General features: G+C 43.0%; 2 long non-coding RNA genes across 8 annotated transcripts; both read left to right on the forward strand.

The window, feature by feature from the left end:
• The first annotated feature begins 67 nt into the window (after nucleotides 1–67).
• LOC132472901 (uncharacterized) lies at nucleotides 68–18,612 on the forward strand. 7 transcript variants are annotated; one of them, XR_009529212.1, is made up of 8 exons: nucleotides 68–115; nucleotides 8,675–8,774; nucleotides 14,056–14,248; nucleotides 14,420–14,494; nucleotides 14,951–16,571; nucleotides 17,753–17,898; nucleotides 18,040–18,322; nucleotides 18,480–18,612. It is a non-coding gene; the product is annotated as an uncharacterized LOC132472901 (long non-coding RNA). The 7 variants fall into 7 exon arrangements; XR_009529207.1 differs by lacking the exon at nucleotides 18,480–18,612 and adding an exon at nucleotides 17,468–17,542 and having other exon boundaries at nucleotides 18,040–18,475; XR_009529208.1 differs by lacking the exon at nucleotides 18,480–18,612 and having other exon boundaries at nucleotides 14,951–16,072; nucleotides 16,204–16,571; nucleotides 18,040–18,475.
• LOC132472902 (uncharacterized) lies at nucleotides 8,907–13,699 on the forward strand. Its single transcript, XR_009529213.1, has 2 exons — nucleotides 8,907–8,940; nucleotides 13,353–13,699. It is a non-coding gene; the product is annotated as an uncharacterized LOC132472902 (long non-coding RNA).
• Nucleotides 18,613–19,926: the final 1,314 nt, after the last annotated feature.

Here is a 19,926-nt window from a genome sequence, read left to right on the forward strand (position 1 = left end):
TTGAGGTGAAGTATGAAGAGAATGTGGTTTTACTTTGAAAACTGAATTCCTTTACTTCCCGGACTGATTTCTTCTGGTTTCCGGTAGCGTGAGGTCGCCGCAGTGTTTACGGAAGGTACACGAGATTAATTTCCGGTGCTTTGGAGGTTGTGGAGCATCGTTATTTTAGGATACATTCTATGAAATAAATAAATTACATGAATAGCTTATCTTTCTGCATCGTGTGAAATAAGTTAATCACGTGAATAGCTTATCTTTTTGCAGTTGTGCCAGTAGGGCAATTCAACCTTTGTTATATCAGCCATTTGCTATAAGGTGGCCAAGATGAACCTCAGCACCATGGCAGACAAAGACACATGTCTAGAATGCATTAGGTCATTGGATCAGATATGTAGGTAGTTGATAGGTAGTTAATTCAGAACTGGCATTTAAACTGTACAGTTTAGATGCATTTGTTTTAATTAAACAAATGTGTAGTTTACTATGCAGTTCCAAAATTTACTTCAAACATATTTAACGATCAGAAATCTGTGCCAATATGTATGACTTCATTGGACATGGAGCGGTGTAAATTTAGTTGGTGCGGTGTTCATGGCAAGTGGTGATGTGGGGGTCATCTGGCAGCAGCATCAGGTGGTGGGGTACAGCAGCATCAGGTGGTGGGGTGCATCAGGTGGTGGGGTACAGCAGCCTCAGGTGGTGGGGTACAGCAGCATCAGGTGGTGGGGTTCAGCAGCATCAGGTGGTGGGGTACAGCAGCATCAGGTGGTGGGGTACAGCAGCATCAGGTGGTGGGGTACAGCAGCATCAGGTGGTGGGGTACAGCAGCATCAGGTGGTGGGGTTCAGCAGCATCAGGTGGTGGGGTACAGCAGCCTCAGGTGGTGGGGTACAGCAGCATCAGGTGGTGGGGTACAGCAGCATCAGGTGGTGGGGTGCAGCAGCATCAGGTGGTCGGTACAGCGGCATCAGGTGGTGGGGTACAGCAGCATCAGTTGGTGGGGTGCAGCAGCATCAGGTGGTCGGTACAGCGGCATCAGGTGGTGGGGTACAGCAGCATCAGTTGGTGGGGTGCAGCAGCATCAGGTGGTCGGTACAGCAGCATCAGGTGGTGGGGTGCAGCAGCATCAGGTGGTGGGGTACAGCAGCATCAGGTGGTGGGGTACAGCAGCATCAGGTGGTGGGGTACAGCAGCATCAGGTGGTGGGGTACAGCAGCATCAGTTGGTGGGGTGCAGCAGCATCAGGTGGTCGGTACAGCTGTGTTCCTGGCTCTCCTCCTGCTCCACCTCTCCTGAGCCTGATGGAGGGAGAGAAGGAACTGAGCACTCTGTCACAACAGAGGGCAGCTCAGTGTGTTGTGTTTAAAATGTACCCTGTAGGGAGGCTCTTTCTCCGTCTTGATCACTCTCTTCCTCTCCATCTGTAGTCTCCTTAATAAATGAAGGATCAGCCAACCTGCCAAGAAGTAAGACATGCCTGGCCCGTCCACTGTGAAAGTAGCTTGAAGATGGTTGGGTTGGCTTAGCTCAGGAGGTAGAGCCGGTTTAATTGTAACCAGAAGATTGCAAGTTCGATCCCTGGCTTCTCCTAGCGTGACCTTGTCACCTAGAGTTTCAAGGTGTCCCTGAGCAAGGCACCTGACCCTAACCTTGAACTCTATTTCTTGTTGGCTTTATTTGAAATTGATTTACTTAGGAAGAAGGATGTATTTCGGTGTTGGTGCCTAGTTTCACTACCCTTGAAATCGCGAGAGCACAATTTGAATTTGTCACTCTGGGAATGAGCAATATACTAATCCCCCCATTCCCCTGGATTTGAACACAACCAATCACATCAGTGTATCTGATATAGGCTGTTTTACCGACCGGATATTGCAAGAGTCTAATCTATTGGTTAGCCCCGCTGCTAGCTTAGTGTATGGGGCTCTGGATATGTCACCCCCTGTATTCTTGATTGTTCGTAGTGTTATCTTATTGCGTGCAGTGATATTTTCAATTGCATGCTTCGTGCTGCCTCTCGAGTTGGGAAATGTTCATTACTCGTTGCCAGACCCTACAGCTTTCTAGATGATGCTCTGGATTTCAAGGCTATAGTTTCACTGCAGTTTGCCCCCATAGCTACTTGCCTTTTTATAGTCCAATGGTAGATCACTTGGCCGCCATGGACACACAACATTGTGTGTTGCAGTGCTGTAGCCAAGATGCTCCTCAGCCAATGTGGACAGAGCTTGAAATCCATGGTTAAAACCTGGACTTCACCACAGCATATGTTGAATGAGAAACACTGTTCTATATCATCGTTGTTGAACTACAACACCAACTCCTTAAACAATGCCTTAAAACCTACATGGTCTCAATTTTTTTTTTTAGAAAGTAGTTCTAATACAGGAGGCTTTATTATGTGTAGTGTGTATATATATATATATATATATATATATATATATATATATATATATATACTAAAACACAAAGAAACAGACCCTCAGTCAACATCGAACAACTGCACCAAGTAAATCATGTAGTCATTGTCGGAAACAGGCAGAGAGGTGGCTAGTGAGTGAGCTGGAGCAGTACCAGTAGCACAGGATAGGTCGCAGGTAGGTAAAGTGGCAGCATTTCTAAAAGTTGTATTTTAAAAGCTGTGCTGCCAGTTGGTAAGGCTTTTCTGGTAGAATGTCCTCTGTTCCCAACGGACAATGATAATTATCCATTGTACTGCCTCATCAACACCTTTTTGACGAAGCAGTTATAGAACTGGCACCGTTATGAGGGTCTCGTGAACCTTCTTTTGGCAAGCTATTTATTTAGTGATTTTCGTAAAGTGTTTGACACAGTAGACCACCTGATTTTATTATCCAAACTTCACTCTTTTAACCTATCACCCTCTGTTTTATATATGATTTCCTCTTATTTAACAGACAGATCACAAGTTGTCAAAATTGACCATGCAACATCTCAGCCCTTAGGGTGTGACATGGGTTTTCCACAAGGAAGTATCCTTGGGCCTTTGCTTTTTCTTTTATACATTAATGATCTCCCACAAGTGTGTAACTACTCTAAATGCCTAATGTATGCTGATGACACTGTGCTCTGTCTGTCCGACTCTAACCCTGATACCATAAACTCCGAACTGTCATCTGATCTTCAATCTTTGCATAAGTGGTTAAATGACAATCACTTGACCATTAATGTTACAAAAACTGAATGCATGTACTTCCACTCATCCAGAAAGCATCTGTCCTTTACCAGTCCCATCATCTTTTCAAATCAAAATCTTGTCATCGCCAAAACATATAAGTATCTGGGTGTGTTACTTGACTCACACCTCACTTACCGTGAACACACCTCCAAGTTAACTAAAAAGTTAAATCAGAAACTATATGTATGTAACAAGATTAGGCCATACCTATCCTCTACGGCAGGGGTCGGCAATTACGTTTGCCTATTTTTTTTCAGACAATGGCATCGCGGGCCATAGCTTTTTTTTTGGGGGGGGGGGGGGGTCTACTATTTAAATTATTATTTATTTTATTATATTAAAATAAAATAAACATCATCTAACTTTTAAAACGCATTTAATTTAATTCCATTAAAACGTTTATTTGCTTATGTTCGCTGTTTTTATGCCGCCTGCTGCATCTCGTGTCGTCTCTCATGAAACAGGCGCTTGCCTAGCAACCTGCCGTATACAAATATTCTTTTAGATGACGTGTAAAAATTATTAGCTGAACATTGCTATGCTAGTTATCGATGCAAAATGTCGTTGTCGAAAGCCTTGAAAAGAAAAATTGATTCAGAATGCAGGACCTACAAAGAAGAATGGAAGCAGAGGTATGCGTTTATCCTTCCTGCATTTATTAATGCCAAGCCTACATGTCTCATTTGCAACGAGGCTGTTGCCGTTTGCAAAGAATATAACATCAGAAGACACCATGAGACAAAACATGGCCAGTTCAAAAACGTGTATCCTCCTGGGACAGAGGTGCGAACGAATAAAATTAAAGCATTGGAGGCTGGATATGCACACAGCAACAAAATACTTGTCAGGTCATTCACCGAGCAGCAGAGGGTTACAAGTGCGTCCCTTAAAGCAGCATGGGTTCTTACCCGTCACAACAAACCATTTACGGACGCAGAGGTTTTTAAGGAAGTGATGGTGGCTGTTCTGGAGGAGCTGGCTACAGATAAGTCAATGGATGGAGTGATTGCCTCAGTGAAACAAATGCAGCTCTCAGCGAGGTCAGCTTCCCGACGCATAGAGAGCCTATCTGACGATGTGCGCGGATCAATTATGAGTGGCCAGAGTCAGGCCAACTTTTCCGTTGCCATTGACGAGAGTACAGACAACACTGATATCAGTCAGATGTGCATATACGTGCGATATTTTGATGGGAAGGAGTTCAGGGAGGAGTTGTTGGCTCTAATTCCATTAGAAGGGAACACCACTGGGGATGTTATGTTTGCCAAAGTGGAGGAATTGATTAAACAACATGCACTACCATTTGAGAAAATAAACCTCATCGTGACAGACGGTGCACCTGCCATGGTTGGTTGCCACAGAGGTCTGGTGGCCCGATTGAAGGAGATAGCACCACAAATGCACGCACTACATTGCCTAATTCACCAGAGTGTCCTGTGCGCCAGACTCAGTGGCGAGCTGAAGAGTGTCATGGATAAAGTGATGAGAGTCATTAATTTTGTCCGGGGTGCATCAAGCACACAGCACCGTCTTTTTCGCCAACTTGTTGCTGAGTCAGAGGCCTGCTACGAAGATCTGCTACTTCACAATGACGTGCGCTGGTTAAGTAAAGGAAAGGCACTGGAGCGCTTCTGTGCGCTACTAGATCAAGTGAAAACCTTCCTGCGAATGAGCAAGATGCGTGCTTCAGACGATCACCTGGCCTTTCTAGAAGGTGAAATGTCCATCTCAAACATCGCGTTTTTAACATATTTTTTTCGCCATCTTAACCAGCTGAACCTGTAACTACAAGGGAGAGGGAAAACCATTGTGGACCTGATCGAGAAGATGGATTCGTTTACAAGGAAGCTGGAGTTGTTCCAGTCTGATCTAGCAAGTGGAAGGCTCTTGCACTTTGCAACATTAAAATCACAGGGAGGGGGGCGAGTGACAGGAATTATGACTGAATTCCTTGACAAGCTACTGGACAAGTTTCAGTCGCGGTTCCGAGACTACTGTGTCCCAAGGGAAATTGTTGGCTTTGTCCGCGACCCATTGTCCACGCGAAGCGAGGAATTCTCCTCACTGGCCAAAACAACCATGAGCTCGTTGGACGAGGCAACGCTTCAGTTGGAGCTCATCGATTTCCAGTCAAGCTCCCTCGTCCGTGATGCGTTTAGTGCGCATTCCGTGGAGGATTTCTGGATCGGATGCTCAGAAGAGTACATGGGTATCAAGAAACTTGCCCTTTATGTGCTGACGATGTTTCCATCTACCTACACGTGTGAGTCAAGCTTTTCGTCAATGAATGCAATCAAGACACATGAGAGGAACCGTCTGACCAATGCAAGCTTGGAGAACTGCTCGAGGATAAAAGTGACATCCCTGTCGCCCGACATCCACAAAATTGTGACCGAAGGGAGGAGCCACTTTTCCCATTAAGTGAGTAGCCTACTGGCCTTTTTAAATAGTAGGCCTAAAAAAATGCCAAGTTATATTGTTTGATCTTATTTAAATTGTAAATTCCCTTTTTTCTGTCTTTATTCAGGAGCAGCGCAGATCCTTCTCCCACGCGGACAATGTGCATTCATCTTTCACTTTCTTTAAGTTTTATTTTAATTGGGCCATTTCACATTTGAGCAGACCTTGTTATGTTGTTAATTTAACAAAACGTAGACTATTTTTTACCTTGCCCACTGGAGGAGGGAGACAGGACACTTTTGTTATTTTTTTGCACAAGATTACGCGCACTCACGTGCCAATACCGTTCCGACCTGTGCGTCATGGATAACTGCACAGATGTTCCACCTGTTGTTTTGTCACTTTAGGACTATCATCTATACCTCAATAAATGTTTCAAAATTGATGGGATTGCTGTATGCCAGACAGGACACTTTTGTTATTTTTTTGCACAAGATTACGCTCACTCGCGTGCCAATACCGTTCCGACCTGTGCGTCATGGATAACTGCACAGATGTTCCACCTGTTGTTTTGTTACTTTAGGACTATCATCTATACCTCAATAAATGTTTCGAAATTGATGGGATTGCTGTATGCCTTTTTTTTTTTCTTTTTAAAAATATGGGATTTTTTTTTTTTTGATTTTTTTTTTTACATGAAATTAACGTCATCTCGTGGGCCAGACAGAATAGATGGCGGGCCAAAATTGGCCCGCGGGCCCCTATTTGCCGACCACTGCTCTACGGTTTCCAAAACCTACCTGCATGCGATTGTATTCTCAACCATTTCCTACTGTTTACCAATATGGTCTCTCACTACCAAGGAAGTTACTGAACCCATCGCACGGCTATACAACCGAGCTTTAAAGATCCACAGCAATCTTCCAAAATCGACACACCACTGCACTGCACTCACTCAATCACACGCTCTGTCCTTTCAAAATTGTATTTACAGTCATGCTATCACATTTTATTTTCAACTCCAACACAGCACCTCACAAACACTCATCTCCCTCTTACCAACACATAACATGCCCCAAGTGCGAGTCACTAGATCTGTCTCCATGGCCCTCCACCCAGTGCCCTCATACAATAACGGCTATGGGCAGAGGTCCTTCATAAATAATAAAAAAATAAAAATAAGCTGACAGCACCCTTAGTACTCTGAACCTTGCCCTAATTGTCAGATGTTGATCTAAGAATGCAATCTATAATTTATTATGTATTAAATGCAACTTTTTTGGGCTTAATTTATCTTAATATAGCAGGTTAAGAGTCATTGTGATGGTTCTTTAACACTTTTTTTATTTTATTTTTTCTTGTTGATTGGTCGCTGTTTCGACCTCCCCTGGCGCATCTTGGCGGAAAAAGTGAACATGCGAGTTTCGGCCGGTGACCCGCTGCCCACTCTCGCGGGAATCTCGGGTCCCGCGAAGCACCGAATTGCTTTACGGCTTTGCAGACCCACAAATACGGAACCGGCTCGATATAAACACAAGTAGCGAAGGTATTGTTACATTCGTCATGGATCAGCCGACTAAAAAGACACAGAGAAACCCAATGTTGGAGAAACAGAAGAAGAGAAAAGGGAGACCGACAGAGAGGCCAGACACGAGTAAACGTTGGGCGAGCTGCTCAGGAATAGTGTGAACTGAAAGAAAAAGAAGACTGCAAATCGGATGCCGACTGTTGCTCTTGAAATTGTAAGTACCCTTGGGTGAACTGTGTCCTTTTTGTATTGTGGCTTCTTGATGTTGATAGCCTCTGTAAAAATGCGTTTGCGCAACCGTTTTGTTGTGAGCCCTGTATGTTTCTAGCTTGCTTGCTTGCTGGGGTGTTAGCGTACTCGCTACCAAACACGTTTGTTTTCATGGTTGTTTTGCTGTTCGTCTGTCTCGTCTCCCAGATACAGGCTGAATCCCCGAATCCAGGTTCTTGTTTATTTAGATCACTAGACCACTATTCGAATGCCTCTGATTTATTTTTGCTATTCCTGTGAATCTCGCCCAACGTTTACTCGTGTCTGGCCTCTCTGTCGGTCAGTCTCCCTTTTCTCTCTCCGACATTGGGTTTCTCTGTCTCTTTTTAGTCTGCTGATCCATGATGAATGTAACAATCCCTTAGCTACTTGTGTTTATATCGAGCCTGTAGTGGGTCTGTAGCGCCGTAAAGCAATTCGGTGCTTCGCGAGACCCGAGACTCCCGCGAGAGTTGGTGGCGGGTCGCTGGCAGAAACTTGCATATTCCCTTTTTCCGCCAAGATGTGCTAGGGGGAGTCGAAACAGCGACCAATCGACCCATAAAGTGTTATAGAACCATCACAATGACTCTTAACCTGTTAATAAATTAAGCCGAAAAAGTTGCATCATTTCCCTTTAATACATTCTTGGTGTTTACATCCTTGGCCTGTATGACATCACTTTCTGCTGCTCTCCGACACAATCTAATCATCTGAGCCCTTGAAAGTCTACAGGTGGCACTAGTACAGGTGTGCTGATCGGGGAAGTCACCTGTACTATGCCCCAATTGTATGCATAATGTGTGCAACAGTAAGAACTTTGCCTGGGTAGCTGCAACCATATATATATATATTAACTATTATATTATTATATATATATATATTAACTAGATGCCCTATGGCGGCGTCTAGAACGTCACCATAGGCCGCCATCTTACCACAGTAAAGCTTTCTGGTGGAATCTGTTGTGGCGGACGTAAGTCAGTGATCTGCACAAACGCTAATACTCTTATCTCGCTGAAATCTTGACGGATTTACAAACGGTTTGGTTTCTTACACACCTTATTAACGTGGTTATAATTCTGGATGCTTGAAAAGTTAAATTGCATATTTTCTCTTCGAAAAACGACTTAACGTGCAGCTTAGTTGTGTATCACGGGTAGGCTACTAGCTACCCAGTAATTTTACATCGATGGGAGAGGCAGAATTGCTACATTCAATATAATTTAAGTTGAACATGATTAAACTGCACATGATTTCCAATCGGGTTTGTTTGTCTTACATTATGAATTCTACAGGAAATTGCTGACAAGTGAAGATGCCAGACTTTTGTGCAGCCTACGGATGCGTTAATCTGCGAACTCTCGAAACGAGAACCCGTGGGATCACCTTTCACCTGTAGGATATTACAATATTATGACTTATTTTTAGGATAATCCTTACTCTAAAAGTAATCGTTACTTAGCGGAAGTATATACAATACAGGTCCTTTTACACAGGAACAGCGGGGATAGTATTGCTAGATTGTTGTTGACACTGTTAGATTTCAGCTTATTTCTAAACTGTTCGGACAGACTCTGCGTTGTGTATTTTCAGTCGTAGTAGTAATTCTTGAAGTCGAAATCAAAGCAGCTTGACAGGTTGGATTAGAGGGTTGAATAGATGGTTTATTCCAGGATGTACAGCGAGATACAGACTTAGGTTGAATAATCTATAGTGGACCCGGTGGTCGATGACTTGTTCCTTGGCTGTCGAAACCCTCTACTCGTCGAACCAAAGGGTTGGGGCGAGTATAATACAAAAAGGGGATAGATGAATAACACGTGAACAGACGCACTCTCAGCCTTGATAAGGTATTTGGCCCTGGCTATGTCCCGGAGGACCAGGTTGGTTCAACCTTGTTGAGACATAACAATGGCAGAATGTTGGGGATAACACCTTGTATGTATGAGAGGCCCTGGCCTGTTCCTAGACTAGAAATGTGAACAATAAGAGAGACACTAAAATACACCAACATTCTACATTCCTCCCTCTTGATCATACTAAACATAGTTTAAAGATCACCCACAAAAAGAGAATTCAGTGTATTTTCTGGTGACCCATTAATAATTAACTAAATCAATGAAAGAAAGCATAAAAGGCAAAAGACAAGTAAATTCAAATCATACACAAGTAAACCAGGTGTAGGCCACTATAATAAAGAAAATAACAAACTCATTAGGTTACACATGATTAAACCAAAACAGATAACAATTTTAAAGAATCAAGAAGGTCAACTGTCCAGGCCCCTCCCTCTGCTTGGCACAACAACATCACAGACAATACTGCATGACTCAGTTGGTTTTGAGTAGCAGTTGCAACAGAGTTCTTTTCCAGTTGATGGCCACCGCAGGTGTGATGGGGGATGAGGATGAAAGTTCGTAGTAGGGCGTCAGGACAAACACAGACACAGTTCAGTTCAAGGACTCATCAAGTGTCCGTGTCTCCTGGATCTCCCAGGTACGATGAAACATGAAACAAAGAAAAAGTGCAGTATCAGTCATGGGGGAGGCATTGTCACAGCCTCCAACAGTAATAATAATCAACTATGGTTTGCAATTGTCTTAATGATTAGATAAACAATGAAAAATGATCATACAAAAATAAATCGCTTGATTCGAAAATGGTTATATCAGTAATCAGTAATCAGTCATCATAGTTCTCAATAAACCTTGTGTGAATGAATGAATGAGTGAACCTTTGTTAAAAAATAAAACAAAAACAAATGTTCTAAAGCTGAGCAGTTGTGTCAAGAAGGAACCAACATGAATTCTCACTTAGATAGGCGGTGACAAAATCCTAGCATCTTTCGAAGACTAACCTCTCGTGAAAATAAAGGAATGAAAATAACAAACACTCAAACACTCCCTACTCTTCACCCCGTATCAGTTAGTTTGCGTGCCAAATCTAACGAGTGTCATTACAAGTTGGTGTTATTGTTGGTTTCCGACACTGAATCGCATATGCGGCTGAGTTCTTCAGCACTCTGCGCCTGTAATTTCTTCCATAGTTCCTTCATTTTGTCTGAGCGGTTTTCTTCCCCTACTCTCTCGTTGGAGCGGTCACGGTACATCTTTCGAGGGGCTTTACATTCTCTTTGCCAGTGTCCATTTTGTCCGCAGTTGTGGCATGGTCGAGGTTCTCTCTGTCTGACTGACTGGGGGAATCGTTCTCTATCCCTGTTGGACTGGGGGAATCTTTCTCGTTCCCTGGCCATTGCCTTCTTCTCGTCAGCCAGGAATCGAATCCTGACTTCTTCATCTCGATCCACCTTTTCTCCGAACTCCTTGATCTCTGCCATTGTGCTGCTTCGGTTGTCCCAGCCGGGAAACCTTGTCTTTACTCCCCTTCGGATCTCCGGCAGTACCTGCTGGAGGTACATGGTCTTCAAAGGCAAGTCCTGTGACTGGTCGATGGTGTCCATATCATATTCAGTTTGGCCTGAGTGCAGCAAATAACATTTGAAGAAGCGCTCGTTGAACTGGTCCAGACTCTCGTCTTCCTTCTGCAAACAACGTGTGATTGTTGTCCAGTTAACCTGTGCCTTGGAGTGCTTTTGGATCCACGCCTTTATGGCCTCCCATCCCTTCTCTGGTCTCATGCCGTCTTCTCCTATGGCATCTTCCACCTCGTATCGAATCTGGGTGCGCTCAGTGCTGCTCAGGTGTTTGAACAATATAGCAAGCCCATCGTAGGGGTGGAGTTCGTACAGAAGCATCAGTTGTTTCAGTTTCATCCATGGCTGTAGGCCTGCTCTCTTTGGGTGGACGATATCCGCACTCCATTTTTCGATGTTCTTCGGGCTGGAGGGTTCATAGAGGATTGTGCGTCCCTCAGTGCTTTCTATCTTCTTCAAGGGCCTGAGGTTAACTATTTCGTCTTTCTCATCAACCTTCTTCATACAGGCAAAGCTCACTGCCCTCTTGTGGGCAGACTTGCGAAGACGCTCTCCCTCTCTGTCTTCTCCTTCAATCTCCTCTCCCTCATCTGTGGTCTTGATGTGTGGTGTGGTTGCACCTCCCATCGCGCTGCAGTGTGGTTGTATGTTGTCATCAGATCCTCCATTGAGTGATTCATTCTTAGTCACTGCTCCAGGCCTCACCGCGGGGGGTCGTTGTGTTGGGGGGTTCGGATGTTGAAATTGTTGTGGGAGGGAGGAATGTGGTGGGACAGGGGAGAATTGGCGAAATTGTTGTGAAACACACAGAGTGTGTTGAACAGGGGGAAATTGCTGTGGGGAAAATTGTTGTGGAACACACAGAGTGTGTTGAACAGGGGGAAATTGCTGTGGGGAAAATTGTTGTGGGATCTGGATCGCATCATGATTAGCATAGTCAGGTGGGGCAGATGGATTTCCCTTCCGTGGCACGTGGGGGGTACTGCAGATGACCGGGTACTCGCCTATAAAGCTGTTGACGTCTGAGAGAACACTGTGTCTTGACTCCTGTAAACCACCAGATGGCGTCGATGGCTGCATCGGGAAGATGTATTCCCCTTCTGGGCCACATGATGGCAGTGTGGGGTACATGCGACCATAGACTCCCAAGGTTCCTCCTCCGTTGCCTTGGTCACCCCCCCTTGGGGGCCCTGAGTCGAGGGGGCGGGCCGCTATCAGTCCTTCTCTGACTAGCGTCTGGTATAGGTCTCTCTCCCGAGTCAATTCATCCTTTAACAAACGAATTTCATCGGCAAGCAGTTTGATTTGCTCTCTTGTCTTTCCCAGAGCATCTTCATAGTGAGCAGTTGTCTTTTCCAATTCATCTCTCTTTTTGTTGCTGACATGCTTGATAAAGTAGCGCTTACACTGAGACAATAGTGACAACCCGATTGGTTCATTTCGTCTAGTCTTCTTGACCCAGTCTTTGAAAACCATCCAGATCGATTCCTTTGGCCAGCGTTTAGTTTGGGGGTCGGTCGTTATCTCATATGTTATGCGAAGTTTTTCTTCGGTTCCTTGCAAATCATGTCTGTCGTTGAAGAATCTAGACAGAGTCTCGCTAATTGAATAAATATCAATATCTCTAACCTCCACTTCAAAAGAATCTTGTTCAATTGGTTCGGATGCATTGGGACTTTGATTGCTATCTTTTTCCTCCTTTTCTGCTTTCTTTCTGCCTTTACCTTTCGGCATTTTTTCTATCTAGGTAAAGCTAAAAAAACTAAAACTAAAACTAAGCAGCGACCAATCGCTGCTTAGAAAGAAACAAATACACGTCTCCCACGGAGCTCGGTATGCCAACAACAGATGATGGCACACTTTTTCCCTCTTCGATTAAAAAAAACCAATATGTGATTCCTCGGCGGGGATCAAAACAACATTGCACAAACAAAAAAACTAGTGATTCATGTAACCTCACCAGTGAATTCAATACAAATACGGTTTCACTCCTTGTCTGACAAGTCGTAAAACAAAACCCCTGAGCAAAACCAAACATCTTAAGTTATATTCAGGACACGTATCAACATTGACAAACTAGCAAAGATGAACAAATCACTTGAATGACATGCTATTACAATATTCTAGGACTCTAGCCCAGCTTCTGGGACTCTAGCCCAGACCAAAGGCCTTATTCAACAAACAAATTCAATAATTTCATATGGCGTATATTCAGTGATTATTGAGCTCTTAATCACTAATACAGGTCCTCACTTCGTCAAGCTCTTAATGACACAACTTCATTACTCAGCAAATGTAGTGCAGCCTAATAGTAAAACAAATAATAATAATCACAGTTATGTGTGTGTAGATTATTTTAAGATTACTTTCTTGTTCTTTTCTCTTGGTCGAGAGTGTGGAATGAGATTCAGTCACCGTTGATTCCCACGTGGTGCATGGAGATGCGCTGGTTCAGCCGCGTTGTGGATGCGGGTCCCTCAGCAGGGCAGGCGTTGATCAGACGTCTTCCCAGGCAGGGCGCGCGGTCTTCTCGGTCACAGGGCAATCTTCAGAGGCAATCGTCTTCTCACTCCTCTCTCTTCAAGACGGTGTCACGGCACCAAATGTTAGATTTCAGCTTATTTCTAAACTGTTCGGACAGACTCTGCGTTGTGTATTTTCAGTCGTAGTAGTAATTCTTGAAGTCGAAATCAAAGCAGCTTGACAGGTTGGATTAGAGGGTTGAATAGATGGTTTATTCCAGGATGTACAGCGAGATACAGACTTAGGTTGAATAATCTATAGTGGACCCGGTGGTCGATGACTTGTTCCTTGGCTGTCGAAACCCTCTACTCGTCGAACCAAAGGGTTGGGGCGAGTATAATACAAAAAGGGGATAGATGAATAACACGTGAACAGACGCACTCTCAGCCTTGATAAGGTATTTGGCCCTGGCTATGTCCCGGAGGACCAGGTTGGTTCAACCTTGTTGAGACATAACAATGGCAGAATGTTGGGGATAACACCTTGTATGTATGAGAGGCCCTGGCCTGTTCCTAGACTAGAAATGTGAACAATAAGAGAGACACTAAAATACACCAACATTCTACAACACAAGGCTTTTTAGAATATGTTTGTTAACACAATCACTGAATGGAATTTTGGACACCTTTTTATTGTTTTTTTAGTGTGGTTAATCTTAAATACTGATTGAAAATGTTGACAATTATTAATATATCTGGGTGCATTTCTCAATTTTTTAAGGCTTCCCAAAGCCAGAGCGATGAGGATAAAGTAGGAAATTGCCCTAAGAAGGGACGGTATTGCTGCCTCTGACAGGACACTGCTCTGCAGTGACCATTTCAGGAGTGAGAACTTTGACAGGATGGGGCAGAATGTCCGGCTTAAAGATGGTGTTGTGCCAACCCTTTTCAACTTTACAGCTCATCTTCAAAGTGTATGTGTATCATTGACCCACAATAATTTAAAGGTGTATAAGATTGATATATCAATATAAATATGTGATTAAATGTCACACTTTAGTTTTTGTTTCTGCAAGTTATATAATGTGTTGTTTATTACAGCACATTTTAGACACTCCAAACTTCTTTACTTATGTTTATTTTAGTCTGTAGCAACAAGAAGCACAACCCCAGCTAAAAGAGCGGAAGACAACCTTGCAATGGACTTGATGCCTGGTGTTGTGAGTATTTGCATGTGGAATGTCACAAACTAATTAGAGCATCATATGCCTTGTTATATTAAATCCTTTATCTTGATGTTACCCAGGTCTATTATGGTGTTAGTAGTCTAAGAGCCCAATATTATTTGAGGTGGTACTCTGTGTAAAAAGTTTGAAAACCACTGACTATCTCACTTTCTCAGTCATACACTGGAATGAATAAACATGTGTGAACCACATTGAAACCACACCCAGGGGTAGGCAACCTTTATATTTTTGTCCAGAGCCAGAAAACGTCTTATAAGTGGAGAAGCCTGTAGAATTTCTTAAAAGTATGCTGTTGTGTTTCTGTTGGAGAATTGGAGAACCTAAACATTCATTCAGGTTCACAGAATTCAAAAGTGAAGATTGAATTGAAAGTTATTCATTTCCGTATTACTATTATTTATATATTTGTATATTTTGCCAAAACAACAGGGAGCTACTGGAGAGAGGAGATTGAGCCGCAAGCGGCAGGCCACTGACGACCACTTGTATGCATTGCCTGTTTGCCCTACAGCTATGAAGGCCAAACTTGAAGAAGCCTCAGCGAGAGTGAGGAAACTGCAGCGGGAGAAGATCAATGGCTTCAGGAGAGAAAACAGGGCCAAGAACAACATGCAGGCTGTTCTGGAGGAACTGAAGGAGAAAAACCTCATCAACGAAGAGCTGAAAGACAAGCTTGAATGCTATGACTTTTTCTAATTTAATTTCAGATCTTCCGGTTCATCTCCTGTCGAGGCAAGGTGTAGAGTACACCAAGGCCCAGAGAGATCTTGCCCTTACGCTCCATCTGCATGGTCCAAATGCATATCACTACCTGAGAGATACTCTGCACATTCACCTGCCACATCCCAGTTCATTGCATTCAAGGTATTCTTCATGATGTCTAATTTTACACTGAATTACATTAAGCACTACAGACAATATTATTTAGTGTGTCCACCATAGGGATGCTTGTGTTAGTGGTTAAATGGCTACGTGGTTAAATATCTTCTTTTTAATTATAAAAGGTAGCTGAGCTCTCTTGATGCCAGACCTGGTCTCAATAAAATGATGTTGGACATGCTGGAAAGACGGCGTCAGGAAGATGAGGTCAAATACGGATGTGTCACTCTGATGCTGGATGCCATGTACATCAAAAAACACGTCCAACATGATCCTCAGACACAAATAATGTTTGGATAAGTGGACATGGGGGATCGACTGAATGAGACTGACATAGCTTCTGTGGTTCTTGTGTTTATGGTGGTTGGGCTTCAAGGTTATTGGAAAGCTCCAATTGCATATTATTTGACCAAGTCCCTCACACCAGAATCACAGAAAGTGTTAGTAGAACATGCATTAGAAGAGCTGCATCATCGTCAGATAAGGGTGGTGTGCATGACAATGGATGGTCATGCAACAAATATCAGTATGTGCACCCAACTTGGGTGCGATTTAAAAGCAGACCCCTGTAAGCCCTTGAAGACCCATTTCCCACATCCAGTAACCCATGACAATGTTTTTGTTATGATGGACGCTTGCCACATGCTGAAGCTGACACGCAATATGTTGCAGGTACACGCTCATTATTGCTTATTTTCTCTGACTGTTCTGCTTTTTATACATTTTAATTTTATTTACATAATTCTGCAGAATATGGTGCTTTACAGTTGATGTGTGCAGTGAAAAATAATCTGATTCTGCAGGCATACAGCCCAATTAGAAGCATAACTGGCAGTATCAATTTGAAGTACATAGTTCAGCTGAACAATGTCCAAAAGAAAAGTGGACATACATGCTGCCCATCGAGTCACAGATAAGCATGTGAATTTTGCTAATCAGAAGATGAAGGTATGTTTGCATGATGATTTATGTATAGAGGGCCGCAATAGAAATGGGCTCTAGGGCTTTATTGTATTTTTTAATGTGCTCTTCATTTCTCCTTATAAACTCAATCAAGGTCTCCCTGGCTGCTCAGACTTTGAGTAACTCTGTGGCAGTGGCGCTCCGCACCTTGCAGGACGTGGGCTATGCCGAGTTCAAAGATTGTGAGGCTACTTCTGAATTAATTAAGGTAATGCAGCTAGGATTTGCATCATTGACCAAAAACATTTCCCAACATTCTACTGTTAACTTCTTACCAACATTTGAGTGATTAATTGCTTTAACCCCTTTTAACCCTTTTAACACCCACCCTCCCTTTGTAGTTGATATGTTGGTCAGCTACCCCAAAACTGAACATTTTGGCATCAGGAACGATTCAATAAATATGACCCTCCTGAAATTCAACACTATGCAAGAACTTGGTTAAAACTGTTAATACCTACCTCATACTTTCCTCAAAAACACCCTTATTGTTCCATCTCAGATTTACAGGTTTAAGCAATGCAGCAATATACATTTTAAAAGCATAGCCACAGAGAAAATGGAGAGAAATCAAACCATGCCTCATACTTGGGTGTTTACTATCTGATACCTGTTGACACTAAGTTATAGTGATGATTTCAGTGCTTTGAGTTAATTTAGATATTTGTTTAAAGATAACAGACAAGCAGTTTGACATCTTGAACAGTCGCAATCCCAGAGCCAAAGGGTTCAAAGCCCCCCTTGGTTCCAGGAATTGGACAAGCACCAGGGAGTTCTTGATTAAAGCCAGGGGGTACTTGCTCACTTTGAAGATGGAGGATGGCAAACCCCTTTACCGAACAAAGAGCTCTTTTAAAATAGCGACAATTAGTGATGCACTTACAACATTTGTAGTCGCCAATATCCAGTACAAATTCTTAATTCTAATTAAATTATTGTGTGCTCAATTAGAAAATAAGGGTTTATTTTATTATTCGAGATGTATACAAGTAGTCAATTTACAAATCATTAAATTATCTAAGGTTAACCTCTACCGGTTTCAGTGCATCCCTCAAGTCCATGATATAAATTCAACAGATGCTCTGTTCTCTTGTTTATCTACAGTCTTCTGTGTCTTCTGCATCGAGTTCAGGTGCTCTGTCCTCCTGTCTGCATCAAGTTCATAAGATGCTCTGTCCTGTAAGATGTTCTGTCCTGTCTCCATCGAGTTCATGAGATGCTCTTTTCTGTTTATGTATTGCATGGTCTGCATGTTATGTTGTGAATTGATTCAAGAAGGTTTTAGTGTCCTAAAAGTAATTTTAAGGATCCTAAACCTTACACAGATTATACTTTAAGGTCAGGGATGCAAACTAGTCAGCTTTAACACCCCTTTATTTGCTTTTGAAGGTTCCTCTCTGTCATGGGCTTCGTCATAAACATTGACACGTTGATGTCGATGGTTCCTGTGCTGCTCGAAGGACAGCAATATGTCCTGACCTACAGATTCAGCCAGGACCATTTGGAACTTCTCTTTAACTCCATCAGAGCATCCGGTAGGTTTCAAAATTTATTTTTACCAGCCTCAACACTAAGTGACAAAGTTTCAGCAAATGCTTGGATTGTTTTCAGTTTTTCGGTCTATATGTTTATATGTTTATATATTTATACTTGTATATCTTGTGTGTTTTTTTAAGGTGGCGCTGGAATAACAACCCAGTTCAAATAGATCTTCAGAAAGCTGATGGCCCAGTGTGGAGTTGTTAAACCATGCAGAGGCAATGGGACTGCACAGGATGAGACAGAGTCCCTATCAGCGGTCATCGACAACAAGCCTGTCAGCTGTAGATATGTCCTCTCTAGCAGGAGGAGAAGATCTTCCATCCCCATTTGCTGACATTCCTGCCCTAGTACATGACCACAGCAACCTTCCCGTCTGCTATGATGGTCTTGTGGACAACGCTCTCGTGTACATTTCAGGTGAAGGCTGACTGAAAGTCGATTTTGCCTATAACCGATAGTGCCAATAGTCAACTCTGTGAGAGAACACTCTTGACAGTCCAAAAAAATTTATGTTTCCTTAATTTCCCCACGCATATTATTGTAAGTTATGATATTATACTAACCCAAATTTCAGGATTTGTTGTGAGACGGGCTCTGAAGAAGCTGTCCTGTGATGTCTGCCGTGCCAGCCTGGTGACAGACGCTGCATCTGCCATCAAGGACCAGAGCTACCACCTGCTGTGTCTAAGAAACAATGGAGGCCTGGTGATTCCATCAGAGGGCACAGTGAGGGTCGTCAGGGCAGCAGAGTGGGTCATTCGCCAGGCATCAGCTAGTTTCAGACGATCACAGCCCTTCAAACTGCTAGAGGTCTTGTACATTGTACGGAAGAGGATCGGGTAAGAGGATGTGTTTGTGCTCAGGGAGCACATCGGCGACACGCAGTGTGGCATAGACAGCCATCACCATACGTTGCTAACACTAGTTGTCTCTCTTTGTTTTTTAAGCTAAGGCTACACCACATCACTAAAATGACTACACTAAGCTTACAGAGCAACAACATTCGACAGAAGCTCAATAAAACAGTCCTTTTCAAAGGGCATTAGCCCAATGTTACGCGGCGTAACATTGGGCGGGCGGGCCCACAGAGAGACCCACCAGGGGCGTAACTTACGCCCCTGGTGGGTCTCTCTGTGGGCTCGCCCATTTTTGCTGCCTCTCTCTCTCTCTCTCTCCACATATAGTTCTCTGCAAACCTATGGTGGCATCATGCCTTCAATGTGTCTTAAACAGCCACAAAAGTTGCACATATTATAATCATATTTCATCGTATTTGTCTAAATGCATACTTGACTGTAGATAGATTTGAGTGAAGTTACCAACACAATAGATTGCTGAGTTTTAGTAGCCCAAATATTGATTTAATATAAATAACATGAATACCTTGTGCATGTGTGTATTTACTTCACCTTTCTGTTCTGTTTAATGTTCATTTCATATGAAAACACATGGTTATCTTTGTACAGGGTGGGGATTTCAACGTGCAGCCTTTCTTGATGTATACTTGTAAAGGGAAATCTTGTACCTATTTTAGAACATTATTCTATTTTTCCTAGAACCTAACAACTATTAGTAAGTATATACTGTCATACCTACATCTCTGACGTTTATAAGAAAACCAACCCGTTTGAAAATCGGTTGAAAATTGAGCATGTTATGGTTATTTTAAAAGTACATTAATCAATACCAGCACAATGTTATTGGTGAGCAGCTTACTGTGGTAAGATGGCCGCCAGTGGTGACGTTCGACTCCATTGGCCAGCACCGCGGACGAGGCATCTAGTTATATATATATGGCTGCAACGCTTAAAAAATATGATATTTGGAACGCAGCCCCATTTTTCCTGCAGTACTACGTAGGCCTACTACAATCACTTTTTCTTTTTACTTGTAGTACATACTGTAGTATACATACAATTGGGACACACTACAGGTGACTTCGCTGATTTCAACATCCTGGTAGTTTTGGCGAACTGCATTCTCCTATGTCATACTCAATCTTTTTCTGCCATACTGAATAG

This window comes from Gadus macrocephalus, chromosome 15 (genome assembly GCF_031168955.1).
Source record: "Gadus macrocephalus chromosome 15, ASM3116895v1".
Classification (NCBI taxonomy): domain Eukaryota; kingdom Metazoa; phylum Chordata; class Actinopteri; order Gadiformes; family Gadidae; genus Gadus; species Gadus macrocephalus.